Source organism: Sarcophilus harrisii, chromosome 3 (genome assembly GCF_902635505.1).
Source record: "Sarcophilus harrisii chromosome 3, mSarHar1.11, whole genome shotgun sequence".
Classification (NCBI taxonomy): domain Eukaryota; kingdom Metazoa; phylum Chordata; class Mammalia; order Dasyuromorphia; family Dasyuridae; genus Sarcophilus; species Sarcophilus harrisii.
In genome coordinates this window covers 544,109,230-544,133,165 of record NC_045428.1, presented here as the reverse complement: position 1 = coordinate 544,133,165, position 23,936 = coordinate 544,109,230, and the positions used below count along the sequence as shown (strand labels likewise).

Sequence of the window (23,936 nt, the reverse complement as noted above, 5' to 3'; positions counted from 1 at the left end):
TTCCATCTCCCGCGGGGGGAACGGCGGGAGAAACCATCCGGGAGGACTTACACGAGAGCGACTCAGTCGGGAACCGTCCCCTCCCGGGGAAATGGAACCGTCTGATGCCCGAGAAGGGCGGGGGGAGGAGGTGGGTAGAGAGAGGGCAGGGTCACCAAGCAACAGCCGGGTGGTAGATTCCCCTCCCCCTCTCCTTCCCTTGTCCCTGTCCCTCCCCCAAGGTCTCGCCCTCTATCCACTCACGCTCCCAGGTTCCGGGACTCCCGTCCCGTAGATCTCGCGGAGAAGTCACAGCTAGAGGGACTAGGGCGAGCGTTCCCATGAGCTCCTTCCGGCAGGGGGCGCCGCGTGGCTGCCCCGGGGGGATGGGTGACCCCCACTCTAAGTCCCGAGAGCCTCCCCACCCCCCACCCCCTTCCACGACCCCTTCCAACCTCGCGTCTCCGCCGCGATGCCTAGGTCAGCTGAGCCTGCTGGGATTTAACCCCCAAAGGACGCTTGGGCATTTTAGGACTTTTTAGAGACAAGGAAATCGAGGGCCGGAAAGTAGAAAGGACCCCAAATGGAGAGGCCTTGCCCCCCCCCCCCCAATGGCTTAGCGTTTCCCTCCCAGAAAGGAAGCTCCTCGAGGGCAGTCCCCGACGTGGATGCACGCTGCTCTGCACGGCATTGGGTTGGCCCCTTTGGGGGTGAGCAGGGCCAGCCATATAACTGAGACCCTCTAAGTCCTATCTTTAAGGACCCTAAGGAACCACGTGCCGTGATCCGTTGCCTGCTTGAGTGTCTCATGACTCTTGACTTGGGAAGTCAACCAAAATTCACCCTTGTTGCAATACAAGTTGTCTTCTGTGGACCTGGAGGTGAACCGGTCCTCATGCGGCTCATTGTTCCAACAACAACGTTTTTTGTGGGGAAATGGTTATTAAGTCTCTCGTTATCACGGAGCACTCGTTTGTTGCGCTCTCCTTATAAGTATCACTGTTATGTCTCTTTTTACTTCCTCTTGCTCTTGCTTTGGTTATTTTTTTTACAGTTTCTCCACCTGCCTTAAAATTCAGAAATTCTCACTGGCTGCAGCCTTCTCATCTGGGGTTCGTTTTTAGTAAATAGTGGGTATGATTCTAAAAGGATTGTAAACTGGTGCAGATGCTTGGAGCAATGTTAACCAAAGGGGAACGTAGGATAGAAAAAAGAGCCAAGAGGATACGTATCTGTGTTGATAGAAGTTGCTTTATGAAGAATTAGAAGACATAGATGAGTTTCTGTCCCTGCTCCACCTACTAGCTTTGTGTGACCTTGGTAAGGTAGCATACCAGCCTTGTGGATCTGGGTATGACCTCGTTGAGATTTTCCTCTTTTGTAAAATGGGCATATTATGCCCTTTTTTTTTTTTTTTTAATTTAATAGCCTTTTATTTACAGGATATAAACATGGGTAACTTTACAGCATTAACAATTGCCAAACCCCTTGTTCCAATTTTTCACCTCTTACCCCTCACCCCTCCCCCAGATGGCAGGATGAGCAGTAGATGTTAAATACATTAAAATATAAATTAGATACACAATAAGCATACATGACCAAACCGTTATTTTGCTGTACAAAAAGAATCAGACTCTGAAATATTGTACAATTAGCTTGTGAAGGAAATAAAAAATGCAGGTGGGCATAAATATAGGGATTGGGAATTCAATGTAATGGTTTTTAGTCATCTCCCAGAGTTCTTTCTCTGGGTGTAGCTGGTTCAGTTCATTACTGCTCCATTGGAAATATATCATGCCCTTTTAAGGGGTTTTGTGGTAGAAGCCCTAAGGAAATAGGAATTGCTCTTGTTCAGCTTGGGGAAATGGCAGGCAGAAAATTTTTCATGTATTCCTTGAAAAAAACTTTATTCTACAGGAACACATTGTAAAGGTGGTAGGCCATCAACATTTCTATTAAAGGGAAAAATTCAATTCCTTTTTAAAATGGAATGGGCCATCATCTCTTCTTCCCTTTCCCTATATTCTTCTGACTTATTTCCTCACAAGAGCTGAGGAACTTTTTCCAGATAGATATATACCATTTCTGCAGTTTAAAATCTTAGAGAGTTGCTTAGAACCCTTGGAGATTACATGACAATCTGATCAAGACAATGATCCTATGCAATTGCAAAAGACCAATAATGAAAAATGTATTGACCTCCAGAGAGAGCACTGATAAACTCTGATTGCAGATTGAAACCTATGTTTTAAATTTTCTTTGTTTGTTGGCTGAGCTGACTATATTTGAGATTCTAAGGTACTGTAATTAAAAGGAAAAAAGAGAGAGGGAGAGAGAGATCAGAGTATAGTGGATAATATGGAAATGTTTTGTGGGACTTGACATGTATAAGAGACATCATATTGCTTGCCTTCTCAAAGGAGGATTGGAGAGGAGAGAGAGATAATTTGGAACTCAAAATTTTAAAATATGAAAGTTAAATTTGTTTACATGTAATTGGGAAATATTTAATAAAATAGTTTGTTTTTTTTTTTTTTGAAGAAAAACAGTATCTCTGTTAATGACTGCAGCTGTGTCTGAGGCAGGACTGGGATTGGTCTTTAGGACCAATTCTTTAGCCACTATATTATGATCTCTCTCTCCCTCTCTCTTTTTTCCTTTTAATTACAGTACCTTAGAATCTCAAACATAGTCTTCTCAGCCAACAGCCAATCAGTCAAATGATATATTTACTGTATATATATTACCATAATTTTCTAAAACCTGGCTCAAAGAAATCTTTTTGTCGTCTTTGACTCCTTTTTTCTTGACTACATGTAAATCACCAAATCATAATCTTTTGCATCTAGACCTCTCTTTTCTTGACCTACTGAGACCATCCTATTCCAGGTCTTTCTACCTCTTGCCTAAACCAGGGTTTCTTAAAACTTTTTCCACTCACGACCCTTTTCAACCAAGAAATTTTTACTCATATATAGAAAAATAAGTGTACAAATCAAACATTTACTGATAATAAGTCATCATTTTGCAGTCCTCACATTCAGTTACCAACCCACAGCTAAGAAGCTTTGGCCTAAAATACTGCTTCTAATTTCCTTCCCTGTAACTTATTGTGCATACATTTTCAAATTAGTCTTATCAAAGAATGACTTTCATGTTATTTTGCTACTTAAAGACCTCCAATGGTTTCCTCTTGTCTGAAGTCTAAAATCTTTGGCCTGACATTCAAAGACTTATTTGATCTGGTCCCAACATTGTATTCTTTTTTCCTATTACTTGTTTAAACTAGTTTATGTTCTCATCAAACTTCTCTGCTCACTTTTCTGTGAAAATGTTCCTCAGATTCCCACCTCTATGTCCTGCTCATGTTACTCCAACTTTCCGTTGACATGATATCATAGAGCAAGCACTGGATATAGAGACAAGTGAGCCTAGATTAGGATCTCAATACATACTACTTGTGTGACCTCAGTCAAATACTATCATCTTTCCACACTTCAATTTCCTCATCTGTAAAAAAAAGGTGTTGTACTAGAAGATCTTTAGGGTACTTTCTAACTCTAAATCTTATAAAAGACATAAAATCCTAAGGGTCAGGACCAATTGCCCCTTCCTTCCTGCAGCATTCCTGGATTCTTCTACTTCAAAGTGCCCTCTTCCTCCTTTAAACTCTTTGTATCTCTTGGAGAAGGAGAAGGAACAGTTCCATACCTATAAGGACAAGTCTTGGACAAGTACCTTTTATCTACATGATTTTCTATTATTTTGATTTTTTCCACATTTGATGGCTCATATTTGGGAATACCACTCATGGCATGTAGCACACATTTCATCTTATGGTTAAGTATACATGTGTTTATCATAAGCTTGTTGGAGGCAAAAACCCATTTTAAACATTTTTTACACTTAATCACACCCTTAGTACAGTTCTTTGGAAAAAACAGATATGTTTGGAATATTTGTTGAACAAATGATTATAAAGATTATTGGTAGTGAGAGTGGGAGAAAGCAAACAAACAGAGAGCAATTTCTAGCATGATATTTATTGTAACCACCGTCTGCAACTCAGGATGGTAGGATTTAGAACTAAAAGGGATTTCAAATCACATTCCAATCTCTTTACAGAAGTGTAATGTTTGGGCTAGCTTTCTGGAGGACTTCCAGACGAGTCTTGGTCTCAGCAGACCAAGTCCAAAGACTTTATTGTCTTCTTTGTCTGACCCAGTCTGACCCAGTCTCCTCCAGCAGTCTGCCAGTCTGATTTCAGTCTTGATCTTAATGAAGGAAGGCAGGAGGCAGGAGAGTCACCAGGGGGAAGATGGTCAAGGATGGAATGTCTCATTTCCAGTCCTTCTCAGCCCTTAAATACCCTATTACAATTACACCATTACAGCATACAGATTATGTGTGAACTAGAGAACCATTATGTCACCATGCTAAGTACTAAGTATATGTGAAGTAGAGAATCAACAACATATCAGTTCCACTGAGTTAACACTTTGTTGTAAGTATCCTTGTTTCAAGGATACTTCTCCAGAGTTCTGGCCGTCTACAAGGAAGGGGATGCTGGAAGGAAGAAAGGAAGTAAACACCTATTACACACTTGCTATATACTAGGTACTGTGCTAAGTGCTTTTCAAATACTACCTAATTTGGTCTTCACAACTACCTTTGAGGTAGGTGCTTATTATTATCCCTACTTTACAGATGTGCAAACTGAGACAGAGGTTGTTTTGCCCAAGGTCACAAAGCTAAGTGTTTGAGGTTAGATTTGAACTCGGGTTTTTGTGACACTAAGTTCAGCCCTCTATTCACTTATCTGAGGGAAAGGGACTTAGTCAAAGCCATACAGATAAGTGGGTGCACAGTGGCTAGAGTGCAGGCCTTGAAGTCAAAAAGACTCACCTTCTTGAATTCAAATCCAGCCTCAGACACATACTAAAGTGCATGACCCTGAGCAAGTCACTTAAACCTGTTTGCCTCAGTTTCCTCATCTGTCAAATGAGCTGGAGAAGGAACTGGCAAACCACTCCAGTATCTCTGCCAAGAAAATCCCAAATAGGATCACAAAGAATCAGATATGACTGAACCACACTCCAAGTATGGAGTATTAGAAATATATTGCAAAGATAAAAAGGACTCAGTACATGAAGTAAGTTGGTGTATTTACAATTCTTGCAAGAAACCCAAGATCCACCTAAGGGCAACCTAGGGGCTGATTCTGTGCTTATAGATAGGAAAATGAGTCTTTTATATTCTGAAATGAAACGTCCCTCCCCCAATTGGCTGGGGATGATGAAATTAACAGACTTCTTGATCCTCCCATTGCATTTCCCCCTCCCTCATCATACAATCCATGTTCAAAAATAGTAGAAAACTCTTCCTTTGGGGAGGAGAAGTTAATATTAATTAACTCGTTAAGCAGTCCACTCAGTGCTTGCAGTTACCTTTCACCCGTTTCTTGTTTTTTGGGTGATTTTTATCAGTTTATCAGTTCAGTGGCTCAATATCTTGTTTTGTACAACTGACTCTATCAGCTGATGTGACCTTTCTAAGTCCTCATTCTTATATGGAAATACAATTCTATAGATTTCTCAAATGGAGCAAGTGAAGTTTAATAAAAGAGTAAACCAAAGCGCATTTCTCTGAGCAAGAGAATTTGTTATCATGGCATGAACCTGAGAATAAGATAAGTCAGTGGCTGCCTTAGGATCTAGCCAAAGACCCTGAGCAACAGGACAGCTTCTTTTATAGGTTTTGGGGAGGGCAGAATAAAGAACAGAACAGGGTAGGTGATATCATGGAGCTGAGGACAATATGATTGGCTACATAAGTGAGGCACTGGGTATAGTGTTATTGGTTAGAAGTTTGGCAATGAGAGGTTAGCCAAGATCCCTTCTTTCCTCCATGACTAAGAAATGTTCTTTGTTAGAGTCCACTAGCAAGATAGTGGCCCAGACTTTTTGGACAGCAAACCAGACATCCTTGAAGGATAGCTTGGTACTGGAAAGATATTAGGCTAACTGAATGCCCTGAGGTTAGCTAAATTCCTTGAGGCAAGAAGAGAACAGTGATTAACAAGAGAAATGGATTTCTAAACTTAGGCTAATACAGGCTGGATGAATTCTGAGCTAAGTTCAGATTCAGAAACCCATGACGAAAGCAGTTACAGGGGAAAAAAAATCAATCAATTACAAATAGGATCAATAAGAAAATAATAGAGAATGAATTTAATTTTCTCAGGTAGCAAGCAAGATTCGAACCCATGTCTTCTGACTCTAAAAACAGCACTTTTTTCTTATTCTATTATGCATCTCTTTTTAATTAAAGCCTTTTATTTTCAAAGCATATGCATAGATAACTTTAAGCATTCATCCTTGCAAAACCTTATGTTCCAAAAATTTTTCCCTCTCTTTCTACACTCTCTCCCGAGATGGCAAGTAATCCAATATATGTTAAAGATGTGCAATTCTTCTATATATATTTCCACAATTATCATGCTACATGAGAAAAATCAGATCAAAAAGGGGAAAAGTGAGAAAGAAAACAAAAAGCAAGCAAACAAACAATAAAAGGAAAATGCTATGTTCAGTCTCCACAGTCTTCTCTCTGGTACAGATGGCTCTTTTCATCCCAAGACCTTTGGAACTGGCCTGAATCCCTTGCTGCTGAAAAGAGACTTGTCCATCAGAAGTGATTATCATATAATCTTGTTATTACTATGTACAATGTTCTCTTGGTTCATGTAAGTGGCAAAGAACTGGAAGCTGAGTGAATGCCCATCAGTTGGAGAATGGCTGAAAAAGTGATGGTATATGAATGTTATGGAATATTATTGTTCTATAAGAAATGATCAGCAGGATGATTTCAGAAAGGCCTGGAGAGACTTAGATGAACCAGGAGAACCCCAGAAAAGATACTGCTGGATCAAAGGGTATGCACAGTTTGATAGCCCTGTGGGCGTGGTTCCAAATTGCTCTTCAGAATGGTTGGATATGATACATTTTCCTTTGCATTACTATTTTTATTCTGTTTTTTTTCTTTTTACAGGTATATTAATTTTTTAAATACACATTTCTTTGTGAATCATGTTGAGAGAGAAAAATATGAACAGAAAAAAAAAAGTGAACATAGCATGTAAATCTCCATGGTTCTCTTTCTGGATACAGATGGCATTTTCTATCCTACGTTTATTGGGATTTCCTTGGATATTATTATTCTAAATAAGAAAGTCAGTTAGGTGCTTGGTTGGTCATTATCCTTTGTTTTGGAAGGGGAACAAAATGACATCACCAGGTTAGAGCTGAATTAGTGTGACAGACCAATATGAGTTTGGAATGCTCTGCCACAGGGTCAGGCACAAACATTGCTCATGAATATTTGGTCACTTCTCTAACTTTGCCCATCTCATGTTTTCTTCAGAGCTAATTCAGTTCTGCTTTGCTCACAGAGCACAGCCCCTTCTCTGATGGGGCCCCTCCATGCTGGCAGTCCTGTGCCAGCGTCATACAATCGATTCTAAAGTTCTTCAGAGAGACCTTGAGAGTGTTCTTATATCGCTTTTTCTGACCCCTTTGTGAGCACTTCCCCGTGTGAGTTCTTCATAAAATCTTTTTGGCAAGTGTACATTTGGCATTCAATGGGCAGCCCAACAGGGTTGTGTTCTTTGCGGTAGAGTTGGAATGCCTGGGAGTTTAGTTCAGGAAAGGTGTCTGGTGTCTTATCCTGCCAGGTGATCTTCAGAATCTTCCCAAAATAATTCAGATGGAAGCCATTCAGTTCCCTGGCATTCTAGATAATAAATATTATTATTGTAAATAGTAACAACGAGGCAGCTAGGGGGTACCACAGTGCACAGAGTACTAGGCCTGGAGTCAGTTCAAAAGTAGCCCCAGAAACTTTCCAGCTGTGTGACCCCAGGCAAGACATTTAACCTCTTCCTGCTTCAGTCTCTCAATAGTAAAATGGTAACCTTAACAGCACCTCTTAGGTTGTGGTGAAGCTCAAATGAAATATTTGTACAGTGCTTAACCCAGTGTCTGGCACATACTAGGCACTGTATAAATGTTTACTCTCTTCCCTTCCCCTCTTCCCTATTAGTGGTTAGTAATGTGTTGCTTTTCATTTATCCAGACTGGGTTCCCTTATTCATATTTCTCTCCCCTCATCCCCTAGATCAGGAAAAGTAGAATGAATCAGGACTGAAATTACATTGACCCCTACTTCTGTCTGGGGATGGTAGTTTTAATTCTTCTCATTTATATCATGTTTGATTTGATAAGGCTTTTTTCATAAAGAAAATCATAATTGTAGAATGATAGAACAGAACTCTAACAGAATTGAAAGAAGTCATCTGTCCAATCCACTTATTTGATTTTTAAAAATTGTCTTATTGATATATTTTGTTTCTATGTCACATTTGTTTCTGAATATGGCATCTCACCATCCCTTACCCGCAATGAGCTATTTTTTATACAAACATTTAAAAAGAGAAAAAATAGGTCAGCAAAAACAAAGTATCAGTCATATCTGACAGTATATGTAACATTCCACAGCCATCTGGCCAGTATTAGTTATTATAATTACTCAGTTTTGATTAAGGGTGGTGCTGAGATTTGTTCCTTTCATTTAAAACACTGTAGTTGTATATATTGTGTTCCTGGTTCTGTTTACTCCATTCTGCATTATTTCATTGAAGCCTTCACATGCTTCTCTGAATTCTTCATAGTGATTTTTTAAAATAACAGTAATATTCTATTCCATTCAGATATCATGTGTAATGGGGTGAACAGAAAGTCCTCCTTCCTGCTTCCCTCAGAGATTAATTTTTATCAATTCCTCTGCTAACCACACCTAATATTGAAGACCTCATCACTAAAATGAAGTTAGGCATTGGGGAGGAGAGAAAAAATTGAGAACCAAGTATCAAAACTCATTGAGGAATACATATATCTTTTCTGACTAGAATAGAAGCTCCTTGAGGACAAGGAGTCTCTCTTTTTGACTTTCTTTCCCTAGTACCAAGCATTAAGACCCTGCAATTAACTTAATAAATATTAATTGAATTGAATTGGCTGAATTTCCCCAACAATTTCCTCATAATCAATGAGATTATCATCATGGTCAGCTGCCACTGTACAATCACAGAGCTACTGGTAAGGCCTTTCCTTGAGTCATGGTGATAGAAAAGTAAAGTATAACTTTGAGTTATTGGGTCCCACCATCAATCAGTATCCTCTCTAGCCCACCAGTGAGTCTTCCTTCTATCAGATACTGCAGAGTAATCAATGATCCTCCCAAACCTGCCCATCTGTCAACCTCAGAGCACCAGGTCCCTCACATTCATTTCATTGCCACTCATTGGAGATTGTCAGAGTGACTCCTTCCCTCAACTTTTTGGAATCAGCTGTAGCCCACCAATAGAGAGAAGTGCCCACCCCAACCTCCATTTAGACACATCCTTCTTATCCTGACAACAAGGGGAAAAATTTTTGGTCACTGTCTTAGCATTCTTAGTGTCCAAGACCCAGAGAGAGGGCCAGAAATATTTAGAGAGGAAAAAGGCAAGAAAGCGATATTCCCCTCTTTCTTAAACTGACATGCTTTGGAGTAACTTGGGAAGTCTCTGCCTAAACACAGACTGTAAAACCAAGAAGGATTGCCAAACTTGTCCAACCCAGAGGGAGGAAATCCTTCCTTTCAAGCTTTAGGTGTGTTCTCCTCCCTGGATGGGTTTCTATTTTACTCTGTGTGTCTCCCCCACCTTCCTTATAGTTCTGAATCTTCATGCTAGTGCCTCCTCCCTTATCCACTCTTCAAATCCTTCAGAAACTAAGGATAGTAAAAATAAGTGACCTTTGCCTTCATTAAAAATCAGAGTTGGAATGAATAGACCTCAGAGACCATCTAATCTAATTAATCCCTGAACAGTTGTTTCATATGTTTAGTTGCCATTTACCTCTTTATGAACCCATTTGGATTTTTTTTTTCTTGCAAAGATAATGGAGTGGTTTGCCCATTTCCTTCTCCAGCTCACTTTACAGATGAGGAAACTGAGGCAAACAGGATGAAGTGACTTGCCCAGGGTCACACAAGTATGGGGCTGGATTTGAACTCAGGAAGATGAGGCTTCCGGATTGCAGGCCTGGTATTCTATCCGCAGCACTATCTAGCTGCCTCAATCACTTAACAGAAATCCATTCAAAAGCAGACTAAATCCAAACTCTCCCAGAAAGTCTCCAGTAATGGTAAATACACTGAGTTCCTGAGGTCACACATTCCACTTCCAGATTGCCTAATCATACTGCACAAGAAAAATTAGATCTAAAGGGGAAAAAAATGAGAAAAAAAACCCCAAGCAAACCAACAAAAAAGTTGAAAATACACACTTAGCCCCCACAAGATTATTGTAAATGCTGAATCACTTTACTTTTGAAAAAAAACACATCCATCAGAATTGATCATCATCTAATCTTGTTATTGCTGTGTACAATATTCTCTTGGTTTTACTCACTTCACTTAACAGCAGTTCATGTAAGTCTCTCCAGCACTTTCTAAAATCACCTTGCTGATCATTTTTTGTAGAACAATAATATTCCATAAAATTTATATACCATAATTTATTCAGCCATTCCCCAATTGATGGACATCTACTCAGTTTCAAATTCCTTGCCACTACAAGAGCTGCCACAAACATTTTTGCATATGTGGGTGGCTTTCCCTCCTTTATGAACTCTTTGGGATATAAGCCCAGTAGAAACATTGCTGGATCAAAGGGCATGCATAGTTGGACAGTCCTTTGGACGTAGTTCCAAATTTCCAAAATGGTTATATCAGTTCTCAACTCCATCAACAATGTATTAGTGTCTCAGTTTTCCCATATCCCCTCCAATATTCATCATTATTTTTTCCTGTCATCTTAGCCAATCTGAGAGATGTGAAGCGATACCTTAGTTATTTTAATTTGAATTTCCCTGATCAATAGTGATTTAGAGCACCTTTTCATATTACTAGAAATGGTTTTAATTTCTTGATCTAAAAATTGTCTATTCATAGCCTTTGACCATTGATCAATTGGAGAATGGCTTGTATTCTTATAAATCTGAGACAATTCTCTATATATTTTAGAAATGAGGTCTTATCAGAACCCTTGGATGTAAAATTATTTCTTGTGGTTTATTGCTTCCCTTCTAATCTTGTCTGTACTGGTTTTTATTGTACAAAGCCTTTTTAACTTAATATAACCAAAATTATCCATTTTATATTACATAATGTACTCTTGTTTTTCTTCATTTAAAAATTCCTTCCTTATCCACAGATTTGATAGACTACCCTATGTTCTTCTCATTTGTTTATAGTATTACTCCTTTTTATTTATTTATTTATATATTTTTATTATAGATTTTTATTTACAAGACATATGCATGGGTAATTTTTCAGCACTGAGCCTTGCAAAACCTTCTGTTCCAAATTTTCCCCTTTCCCCCCCACCCTTTCCCCTAGGTGGCATGTTAATACATGCTAAATACATGTTAAATATGTTAAAGTATATGTTAAATGCAATGTGTATATATATATATATATATATATATATATAATATACATATTTATATAGTTATCGTGCTGCACAAGAAAAATCGGATTTAGAAATAAGGTAAAAATAACCCTCATCACCTCATGCCCCTGCAGTATTTGCTGGTGGGTCTGTCTGCTCAAGTCTCACCCCCTTCCAATCCATTTTCCTTTCAACTATCAAAGGGATTTAACTAAAATGATCATGTTATCCTGCCTCCTTCCCCCTCCTCCCAAACTTAATAAATTCCACTAGTTTCCCATTGCTTCCAGGTGCAAAAACAAAACTGTCTGCTTGGCATTCCTAGCTCTTTATGACCTCCTCCTCTCTTCCCCTACGGTAATCTTAGATCCAACATCCATCACTGGCTTCCTGGTTGTTCCACCAATAAGGCACTCCACCTCCCAGCTCACAGCTTTTTCTTTAGTTGTGACTACTGACCTCCCTGCCTTCCTTAAAGTTTCAACTAAAGTCCCACTTCTACAGGAAGCCTACCCCAATCTCTCTTAATCCCAGTGCCTTCCCTCTGTGAACAGATAAATTTCCTCTTTATCCACTATATCCATATAGTATATCCATACTATAGTATGTTTTGTATATATTGTTTGCTTGTTGACTCCTTTATTCAATTGTAAGTTCCTTGAGGGCAGGGACTGCCTTTTGCCTTTTTTGTATCCCTAGTGCTTGGCACAAGGTAGGCACTTAACAATATTGAACAAATGTACAACAATAATGGAAGGCAATTTGAGGAGGCAAAGAGCAGTAATAATTGTGGGAGGATCAGGGAAGACTTCATGGAGTCTGACCTGAGTCATCTAACCTGAAACTTGAGGAGGAAGTGCTGGGCAAAGTCTCCCCAATATCTTTTCGATAGAGGAAGGCATAGAAGGGAAGACTTCTTCATTCTTCATTCATTCAATAAACATTTAGAAGGTGTCTGTTCTGGGCAAAAAGTCCTGAGCTTGATGCTTTAGGACAAAACTTCTTTCTTGTTGCACAGGAAGAATTGGATTCAGAAGGTAAAAATAACCTGGGAAGAAAAACAAAAATGCAAACAGTTCACACTCATTTCCCAGTGTTCCTTCTCTGGGTGTAGCTGATTCTGTCCATCATTGATCAATTAGAACTGAATTAGATCTTCTCTTTCACACAAAAGACTTTTAACAAATATCTGTTGGTGACTGAGTCACTGGAGTTTCTTGAAGGGAGTAATCTGATCAGCCTGGTGCTTTGGAAGTATTTTGGCAGCTGTGGGAGGGTGGACTAGAGCTGGGTGAGGCTGGAGATCAGTTGGGGAGTTATCACAATAGCTAGTGAGAGGGGATGAGGACCTGAATGAGTGCTGTGTCATTTGCAAGAGAGGAACAGATAAAGATATCAAAACACACTGTTTGATGGCTATGGGAGGTGAGGGAGAAGGAATATTTGTGGATGACTTTGAGGTAGTAAATGTGGATGACTGCAAAGATGATGCTGTCTTCAGCTCAAGTAGGGAATTGAAGAGGAGGGATGGCTTTAAAGGGGAAGATAATGACAGTCCTCTCTTTATTGATGAGGAAGACTGAAGCCCAGAGAGGGCAACATAACAAGTTATTATGGGGCATTAATATAGTGTTTGGGGTATGATTTAAATCTAGTAACCTACTCTATAATGAATTTGGGATACCCATCTAGTTGGAACTGTACAATAGATAATTGATGATGTTGAATTGGGATTCAGGATAGAATTGGATATTTAGATATGGAAGTCATATTATAGGAATGACAACTGAACTCATGGGAACTAATAAAATCACTGAGAGAGTGTTGAGGACAGAAGCCTAGGATACATTCATAGTTGGCTGAGGGTAAGATGTTAGCAATGGTACTCAAAGCCACTGAAAGGAGAGACAATTTCTCCCATAAGTGGGAGATATGATGGAGAACGATGTCAGGAAATCCAGGTAGGAGGGCATATTCAGGAGGAAAGGGTGTTTTCAAATGTAGCAGAGAAGTCAAGAAGGATGACGGCTGAGAAAAGGTAGACAGATTGGGCAATGAAGAGATTGTTAGTAACCATGGAGAGAGCAGTTGCATTTGAGTGATAAGGTCAGAAGCCATATGGCAAGGGATTGAGAAGTTACTGGGAGGTGTAAAAAGTAGGGGGTTTAAGCTTCCACAGCTTGGAAATTACCTGCCATTTATCCTAGAGATGCCTTGTATGTGGAGAATTGCTTGCATGTTGTTGCCCCCATTAGAATATTAGCTCCTTGAGAGCAGGGATTATGTTTTTGCCTTTATTGGTATCGCCTAGTGAATAGCATGATAGGTCCATAATTATTGTTAATCATAATAGCATCAAATGAAGATCAAGTTCTGTGTTTCAGGATTTTCAAATGGACATTAGTGAAGAGTAAAGAATGGAAGAAAGGACCACCTGGAAGCAGAGAAAGCTAAAACTTCTTGACTCTGCAGAAAGGGAAGAGGGAGTTAAAAAAAACAAACCCAAAAGCCCACCCAAAGACCTTATCCAGATGTTCCTTCACCTCTGCTGCCTTTGTAGAGTGAAATTTTATTTTGCTTTAAGAAGGTCCAAGAAATTGTGCAAACTGAGGTTTGTGAATGCATCTATGATTTTAAAATCTTTTGCACATGCATTCCAAAAGGCCAAAATTTATTCTTAGGGACACAGTTTATATTGGGGAAAACATCACATTAAAAAGTCCATTTCTTCATTTCTCTAGCTAAAAAAGCATTCTTTCATCCCACAACCACAGAGTGATTGCTGCAAAACCCTGAAACTGGGATGTAATAACAGTTTCTAGGATGGCAAATAACTGTTAATCTCTTTGGCCCCCGAAGCCCAATTTATAGTCTGTATAATTACTCTGGCTGCTAAGCAACACCACCACGAGCCCAGGGCCAAGCTGATCTGGGCAGCAGTTGTACCACTCCAAGCATTGCCTGCCACCCAGCTGCTTGGACTAGAAACCCACATCAAGTGAAAATTCAGTCCCCACACGGTTCCATTGGTAGAGGCAGCAGGGTGGAGCTGGAAGGGAATTGCTGGGTCTGTTTTTTTTTTTTTTTTAATGGATCTTTCCTTTTATTTTAGATTGAAAGGTCTTGTTTATGCGCATCATGGGTGGTAAAATAAGTGTGAGAATCAAGGTCAAGTCTCTGAAGTATAGCATGATTATGCGGGGGTGGAGATGGCAGTGGGGGTGTCAGTATCAGTTGTCCTGGACAAGGTAAGGTAGGGAAAACCAGAGGAATTCAGTTGTCAGAGGGGCCCCAGGGCCCTCTGCAGGTACAAGCCTCTCCCCAGATTATTTAATCATTCCAGGATTCCTTGGAGGACACCAGAGGAGAAACAGAACTGAGCTTTGGATTCTCCGAAGGGACCCCTGCCCCCAGCCCACCGTGGCAATCTCATGATTCTATCATTTCCTAGGAGCACGTTTGTAATTTCCCGGTAGCTGAGGCTCACCTGAGCTGTTTTGGCTTTTCATGACCTTTAGGGGACTGTCATGCGATTGAGGGAAAAGGAGGGGGGAAGGTTTAGGATGATCTCTGCCTGGCAAATAGACTGCAGATTCATCTTCACACTGCTAGATCCAGATGATATTCTCTCTGAATCCAGGAATCCAGGGTTTTTTTCTATCCAGACGAATGGACTGGGTCAGAGTGGGGTGTGGGTCAGAGCATGGGGCAGAAGGCAGTCCACTCCATCCTTGGGAGGGCCATTTTAGAGTGGGCAGCTAGTCAGCCAACATTTTCAAAAAACCTACTATGTGTTAGGTACTGTGCTGCCGCAAAAAGGAAGGCAAAAGACAGACCTGCCTTCAAAGAGCTCACAATCTAATGGAGGTGGTGGGAAGGTATGTCAAATGAATAACCTTAACACCTAGGTTATAATAAAAATTAAAGATGCACTTCCCTTAAAATTTAAAGTTTACAAGGTATTTCCTGACAATGCTGGGAAGTTGATGGAACAAGTAGTATTACTCCCCTTCTGCACCCACCTATTTTGCAGATGAAAAAACTGAAGCTCTAAGAGGTCACACAGCACCATGAAATGGGGAGTCTAGCTTAAAGTTCCAGATCTGCTCCTTACCTGTATGGCTTTATCTTTATCACTATGGGGAGCTCACTTCACTCCCTCATACCTCAGTTTTCTCCTCTGTAAAATGGAGACACTGGGCCAGGTGGTCTTCAGAGTCCTTTTGGCTGCAAATCCTACAGGCTTGGCCTTCAGAGGCAGCAGATACTGGTCATGAGCCTCCTGACTCCTGCCACTAAGAAGAAATGAGTTTGGCAGAAAGGTCAGAGGCCAGACGTCCAATAAGTATTTGTTAAGTGCCTACTTAACAAAATCCTTTCAGCTCACAACCACAGAATGAAGCTGCAAGACCCTGTAACTGAGATGTAGTAACAGGTTCTAGCATGGCTAATAACCCAGGGCACTCTGATAGGCATAGGGTATACAGAGAAAAAGAAACACTTCTGGCCCATGAGGAGATGCCATTCTATTAGAACGTGAACATGGGCTTCAAAGATGGTAAAACATTTGGAAATACTGAAACCTTGAAGAGAAAAAATTAGACATTTTGGGAAATGATAACATATGCAAAACAAAAAACCCACCCCTTTTAAATTTAAAGTCATTTTGCAAGTCTGAGACACTTAAACATATTCCATCTGCTTGAAGAAATTATAGGATGTAAACAAACAATGACATAGAGTTATTATCCCTTACCTGTTTCAACTTTCCCCATCAAGGTTTTGCTATACCACAGATGGGCATAAGAAGTTAAATGGGAATTTTGGGGGAGTTTATGGAAGCTGCAAATAACATGTGAAGGCCAATGAATGACCCAGAACCTATGAACAAATACTTAATCCAAATTTTACAATATACTGTAGACATCCCATAAAAGAAAAAGAAATAATTCTGACTTCTCTGGTACAAAGGGAGGACCAGAAAATTTTATGTAGATTTTCCAGGTCATTGGAGTCAGGATAGGGAGGAGGGGAGTATGGAAGGGATAACTATTATATGGGTGTGCATCTTTGACCCCCTATAATTTCAATAAACTGATAACTGATAACTGCTTCTCTTATGCATTCACAAAATGATTATTCTGGGCATATTAAAAGTATAGTATCCTTAAGAAAATAATTACAAATTTGCTTCTTGAATTTATTGTTTTTTTAAATAACTTTTTATTGCCAGAACCCATGCCAGAGTAATTTTTTTTACATTATCCCTTGTACTCACTTCTGCTCCGATTTTTCCCCTCCCTCTCTCCACCCCCTCCCCCAGATGGCAAGCAGTCCTATACATGTTAAATAGGTTACAGTAGATCTTAGATACAATATATGTGTGCAGAACCGAACAGTTCTCTTGTTGCAAAGGGAGGATTGGATTCAGAAGATATAAATAACCTGGGAAGAAAAACAAAAATGCAAGCAGTTTACATTCACTTCCTAGTGTTCTTTCTTTGGGTGTAGCTGCTTCTGTCCATCCTTGATCAATTGAAACTGAGTTAGATCTCTTTGTTGAAGAAATCCCACTTCCATCAGAATACATTCTCATACAGTATCATTGTTGAAGTATATAATGATCTCCTGGTTCTGTTCATTTCACTTTGCATCAGTTCATGTAAGTCTCACCAATCCTCTCTGTATTCATCCTGCTGGTCATTTCTTACAGAACGATAATATTCCATAACATTCATATACCACAATTTACTCAACCATTCTCCAATTGATAGGCATCCATTCATTTTCCAGTTTCTAGCCACTACAAACAGGGCTCCCACAAACATTTTGGCATATACAGGTCCCTTTCCCTTCTTTAGTATCTCTTTGGGGTATAAGCCCAGTAGAAACACTGCTGGATCAAAGGGTATGCACAGTTTAATAACTTTTGGGGCATAGTTGAATTTATTGTTAAATGTTTCACATCATTATTACACATGGCCTTTGAAGCTGTTCTGAAGAAGGCTCCCAGAATGCTCTTTCGAAGGCAATCTTGTAACCCAGGGATCTTCCAACCTTGGCATTTGCACCTGTTGGCAGATTGGGTCTCATAAATCAAGCATACTTAAATTCTTTTTGAAAAAAAGAACATATATGGAACATGGGTAAAAATATATCAGTATTACTTTAAAAGCAGGTGTTCTTAACTTTTTTGTTTGACTTATTGACCTTTCTGGTAGGCTTTTTTTTAAAGACCTTTTTTTCAGAATTATATTTTTAAATAATTGAAGGAAATGCTAAATTTCAACTACAGATTAGTGAACATATTGTCATCCCCCCACCCCCTTTTGTTTTTAGACCCAATGGAATCTATCCATGGAAACCTGGGTTAAGAACTCCAGTTTTAAGAGGAAATTTTGCCTCAAACCAAATTACCACCTATTAGATAACTTTTTGGCAGAGAGAATTTGGTTCTAATGCAAAAAACAAGTATGTACACACAAAACATGCATGCCCCAAAGGGGAATTACACCTTCCCAGTCACAGATTTACAAGGGAACTTCGAGCTCATGTAATGACTTGCTCAAGTTTGTAGAGTTACCAGATGGCAGAAATGATGACTCAATCAGAAATCTTCTTATTTCTAGGCCAACGTATTTTCCCACTATATTCTTAAGGCCCTCAAAGTTCTGTGAACTATTTCTGAAGCTTTGAGACCATCAGTCCAAGGTCACAGCAATCTTTCAAGGGACCATAGGAAAAGAACTCCTAAGCAAAGTAGCCAGAGACACGAGAGCACCTTTATCAGACCTTTATGATCTATTCACTCCTTGCACCAAGATCTAAGACCTTTGGCTTAAGGGCCATATTCCTCCTCCCATTGTCAGGTCAAAACCTCTAGTCTGTGATTCTGGCAAGGGGCACAGAGAGTAGGAGGCAGTTAGCTGGCATAGGGAATAGAGAACTATATTTGGTGATGGGAAGACCTGAGTCCAATCCTGCCTCAGACATTGACTTGTAGTTGTGTGACCTTAGGCAAGGTCTAAAAAAATATATGTATATATATTTTTTATTATAACTTTTTATTGACAGAACATATACCTGGGTACTTTTTTTTACAACATTATCCCTTGTACTCACTTCTGTTCGAATTTTCCTTTCCCTCCCTCCACCCCCTTCCCTAGATAGCAAGCAGTTTTATACATGTTATATATGTTATAATATATCCTAGATACAATATATGTGTGCAGAACCGAACAGTTCTCTTGTTGCACAGGGAGAATTGGATTCAGAAGGTAAAAATAACCTGGGAAGAAAAACAAAAAATGCGAATAGTTCACACTCATTTCCCAGGGTTCTTTCTCTGGGTGTAGCTGCTTCTGTCCATCATTGATCAGTTGGAACTGAGTTAGATCTTCTCTTTGTTGAAGAAATCCACTTCCATCAGAACACATCCTCATACAGTATCATTGCTGAAGTATATCATGATATCCTGGTTCTGCTCATTTTACTTTGCATCAGTTCATGTAAGTCTCTTCAAGCTTCTCTGTATTCATCCTGCTGGTCATATCTTACAGAGCAATAATATTCCATAACATTCATACACCACAATTTACTCAACCATTCTCCAATTGATGGGCATCCATTCATTTTCTAGCTTCTAGCCACTACAAACAGGGCTCCCACAAACATTTTGGCACATACAGGTCCCTTTCCCTTCTTTAGTATCTCCTTGGGTTATAAGCCCAGTAGTAACACTGCTGGATCAAAGGATATGCACAGTTTGGTAACTTTTTGCACATAATTCCAGATTGCTCTCCAGAATGGCTGGATTAGTTCACAACCAATAATGCATCAGTGTCCCAGTTTTCCCACATCCCCTCCAACATTCATCATTATTTTTTCCTGTCGTCTTAGTCAATCTGACAGGTGTGTAGTGGTATCTCAGAGATGTCTTAATTTGCATTTCTCTGATCAATAATGATTTGGAACACTCTTTCATATGAGTGGAAATAGTTTCAATTTCATCATCTGAAAATTGTCTGTAAATATCCTCTGACCATTTGTCAATTGGAGAAAGGCTTGATTTCTTATAAATTAGAGTCAATTCTCTATATATTTTGGAAATGAGGCCTTTATCAGAACCTTTAACTGTAAAAATGTTTTCCCAAAAATATTGCTTCCCTTCTAATTTTGTTTGCATTAGTTTTGTTTGTACAAAGGCTTTTAAATTTGATGTAATCAAAATTTTCTATTTTGTGATCAATAATGATCTCTAGTTCTTCTTTGGTCACAAATTCCTTCCTCCTCCACAAGTCTGAGAGGTAAACTACCCTATGTTCCTCTAATTTATTTATGATCTCATTCTTTATGTTAGGCAAATCATTTTATGAATATCTGTATGCCTCAGTTTCCTCATCTGTGGCATAGAAATAATAATAGTACCTAGTTCTCAAAATTGTGAGGATCACATAATGCTTTGCAGACCTTAAAGCACTAATTATTGTTCTTGTGGTTGTAATTTCTAATTTTTTAATGTTACTTCCTTGGCATGATACCTCCTGGAGCAGAATGAGACATGGCCAGTGTGAATATTTGTTTTGTTTGACTATACATATTTGCCACAAGGGTTTTTCTTCTCTTCCCCTCCTCTTCCTTTCCCTTTCCTTCTCTTTCCAAAGGTAAAGAGAGAAAATTGATTAATTGAAAAGATAATTAAAACTTTTTTTTTCACTTTTCCTTTCCCTATTGGGAATACTTTTTGGTATTTTCCTCATTTCCATATTGAATATCTGACTAATGTGGGGAAAAGGAGAAGAAAGGGATCTAAAGACACAGGATGATGAAGGAATTTACTAGATTCTATTTCCACTATTCCTTCTCATTATTACCCTTTCCATGTCTCTAGCTAGTTATTTTTTCATTCATGCATTCAATAACTATTTTTTCCTATTAATAATAGCCTTTTATTTTCAAAATACATGCAAAATTACTTTTTTAACATTCATCTTTGCAAAACCTTGTGATGCAATTTTTTTTTTTCCCTCTTTCTTCTCCCCAACCCTGTCCCCTAGAGAATATGTAATTCAATGTAGGTTAAACATGTGCAATTCTATTCATATTTCCACATTTATCATGATGCATAAGAAAAATCAGATCAAAAAAGTAAAAAAAACAAAACAAAACAAAAGAAAAAAAAAAGCAAACAAACAACAACATCAAAACGTGGGAATACTATGTTGTGATCTACATTCAGTCCCTATAGTCCTTTCTCTGGATGAAGATGACTCTCTCCATCACAAAACTATTGGAACTGGCCTAAATCACTTCCTTGTTAAGAAGAGCCAAGTTCATCACAGTTGATCATCACATAATCTTCTTAGTGTTATGTACAATGTTCTTTTGGTTCTATTCATTTCACTTAGCATCAGTTCATGCAAGTCTCTCTAAGCCTCTCTGAAATCATCCTGTTGATCGTTCCTTATAGAACAATAATATTCCATAACATTCATATACTATAACTTATTCAGCCATTCTCCAATTGATGCACATCTACTCAGTTTCCAGTTCCTTGCCATTGCAAAAAGGGCTGCTATAAACATTTTTGCAAAGGTGGGTCCTTTTCCCTTTTTTTAATAATCTATTTTATAATCTTTTTTTTATAATGTATTTGGGATACAGACCCAGCAGAGACACTGCTGAATTAAAGGATATGCACAGTTTGATAGCCCTTTGGATGTGGTTCTAAATGTGGTTGAAAATCCAGAATAGTTGGATCACTTCACAACTCCACCAACAATGTATTAGTGTCCCACATTCTCTCCAACATTTATCATTATCTTTTCCTGTCATCTTAGCTAGTCTGAGATCATACCTCAGAGTTTCAACTACTATTTATTAAAAACATATTCTATACCAAGAATTGTGCAAGATTATCAGAATACAAGGACTAAAGGAAAATAGGCCTTGCCCTCGAGGAATTTACACTCTATTGGGAGGAAATAAATGCACAGAGAAATCCATATAATTATCCATATAATCTATATTATATGCCAACTAAATAGAAAGTGATTTATTTTTGGTTGAGGAGAGGGCACTTGCAACTTTGGGATAGGATCAGGATAAGCTCCATATGTGGGGGCTTAAAGGAATTTTTCCTTGTTTCTCTCCAGTGCCTAATGCAGGCCAACTTTAACCTGCTCTTTTCTACACCTGGAGCTTTCTCTGGAAGGCAGAGGTCAATGCAATCCCAGAGAAGACCTCTCCTACATTCAGAGAAAATGAATTCTTTAGTTTAGTAACAATGTTCTTGGACTGAGTTTTAAGGATTCTAGTGTTTCTTCCTTTTTGCCAATTTATAAGAAACAAAAATAATTCAAAAGTGAAGAAATCATTAGTATAATAGTTTAGGGGGGAAAAGTGATTTTTTTTCTGGATCTGGTATCCTTTGGGCTATTAAGTATATTCAAAAACTTTCTACTTTGAGAGAATTAACTGAGGAAAGATATGCAGGGAAGAGACTAGTGGGTCAGAGGGAGAGCTTATATATACCTCCCTGGCTCCTTCCAGGACCCCAAAGCCCACCTTGATTTCTTAGTAGAGGTCTATCTAGCTGTCCTCTTGCCAACCTTGCTAGAACTCAGGTTGGGTCCTCTTTAATTCCTTTCATTTTTCCAAAAATTTAAAAGCATTATTTAAATGTGATATCACGTAGGGAGAGGGTTAGATCGATTCTGCTTGGCGTCACAGGGCAGAACTTGGGATGTTACAGAGAGGCAAATTTTGACTTAAATTAAGGGAAATTATTTAACAATTAGAGCCATCCAATTTTTAACTATGCCTGAAAGGTTATCAAACTGTGCATCCTTTGATCCAGCAGTGTCTCTACTGTATCTATATCCCAAAGAGATCATAAAACGGGAAAAGGATTCATATATATATATATAAATGTTTGTGGCAGCCCTTTTGGTAGGGGCAAGGAACTGGACACTGAGTGGATGTCCATCAGTTGGAGAATGGCTGAATAAGTTATAGTATATGTTATGGAATATTATTGTTCTATAAGAAACAATCAGTAGGATGATGTCAGAGAGGTCTGGAGAGACTTACATGAACTGATGTTGAGTGAAATGAGCAGAACCAGGTGTTGTTCATAGCAACAATAAGATTATGTGATGATCAACTTGTGATGGACTTGGCTCTTTCCAACAATGAAGTGATTCAGTCCAATTCCATAGATTTATGATGGAGAGAGCCATCTTCATCTAGAAAAAGGACTATAGGGACTGAATGTGGATCACAACATAGTATTTGCAACTTTTGTTGTTGTTGTTTGTTTGTTTGTTTTCTCTCATTTTAAAAAATTTTTGATCCGATTTTTCTTGTGCATCGATAGATATGGAAATATGTATAGGAGAATTGCACATGTTTAACCTATATTGGATAACTTGCTATCAGGGAAGGAAGAGGTAGAGAAGGAGGGAGAAAAACATGGAACACAAAGTTTTGCAAGGGTGAATGTTGAAAACAATCTTTGCATGTATTTTGAAAAATAAAAAGCTATTATTAAAAAAATTAGAGCTGTCTCAAAGTATTATGTGTTATCTAGGGAAAGTAGTGAATTTTTCCATACTGACAGTCAGTCAATTAATTAGCTAGTAACTAGCTGTAAAATGGGGGATAATAGCACCTATTTTCCAGGGTTGTTGTGATGATCAAATGAGATATTTGTAAAGTATTTACATAGCACAGTTCCTAGGACTATGTACAGGACCCATAATATGGGCTATTTAGATGTTTATTCCTACCTTCCACACCTTCCCTCCCAAGACTAGAAAGTTGCACTGAGTAATCTTCCAGCTCTGGATGTATTGGATCACTCCTTTCTCTGGTTTTTTGTTTATCTGTAAAATGAAGGAATGGGACCAGGTGACCACAAAATCCCTCCTAGTTCTGAAAACTATAAATCTAGATGATGAGTTTTATACTATTTTTGTTATTTGATGGTATTTTCAGATGATTATTCTAATCTTTCCTGATGTCTTAGAAAATATACTTGTGGTTCTCCTATAGAAAATATATAGATATTTTGATATCTATAAACCTTTTCATCCACAAAGTTTCTTATGACAGCATGATTAGAAGGAACCATCTTTGCTTGTAGATTAAAGCCATAAGATCTCAAAAGTTCAGAGACATAGCAGCTACATTGAAACCTTTCCTGCTTATCCATTAATACCCTCCACCACCCCCACTATACAGAATATAAAAATAAGGGTCCAATGCTATAGGTTCAAAAGGACAAAGCTCTAAAATGTTTCGGATGGGTCAGTGGGCAAGGCTCCTGCTAGCATTGCTCTCTTTGGAGATACCCCTAGTGTTCTGTCACAATTATACACATGGTGATGAGGTTGTACAGATT

General features: G+C 38.8%; 1 long non-coding RNA gene across 1 annotated transcript; it reads right to left on the bottom strand.

The window, feature by feature from the left end:
• Positions 1–17,429: 17,429 nt before the first annotated feature.
• Positions 17,430–23,936, bottom strand: LOC116422780. Its single transcript, XR_004233319.1, has 3 exons — positions 23,619–23,936; positions 23,323–23,418; positions 17,430–17,604 (listed from the first exon to the last, which is right to left on the bottom strand). It is a non-coding gene; the product is annotated as an uncharacterized LOC116422780 (long non-coding RNA).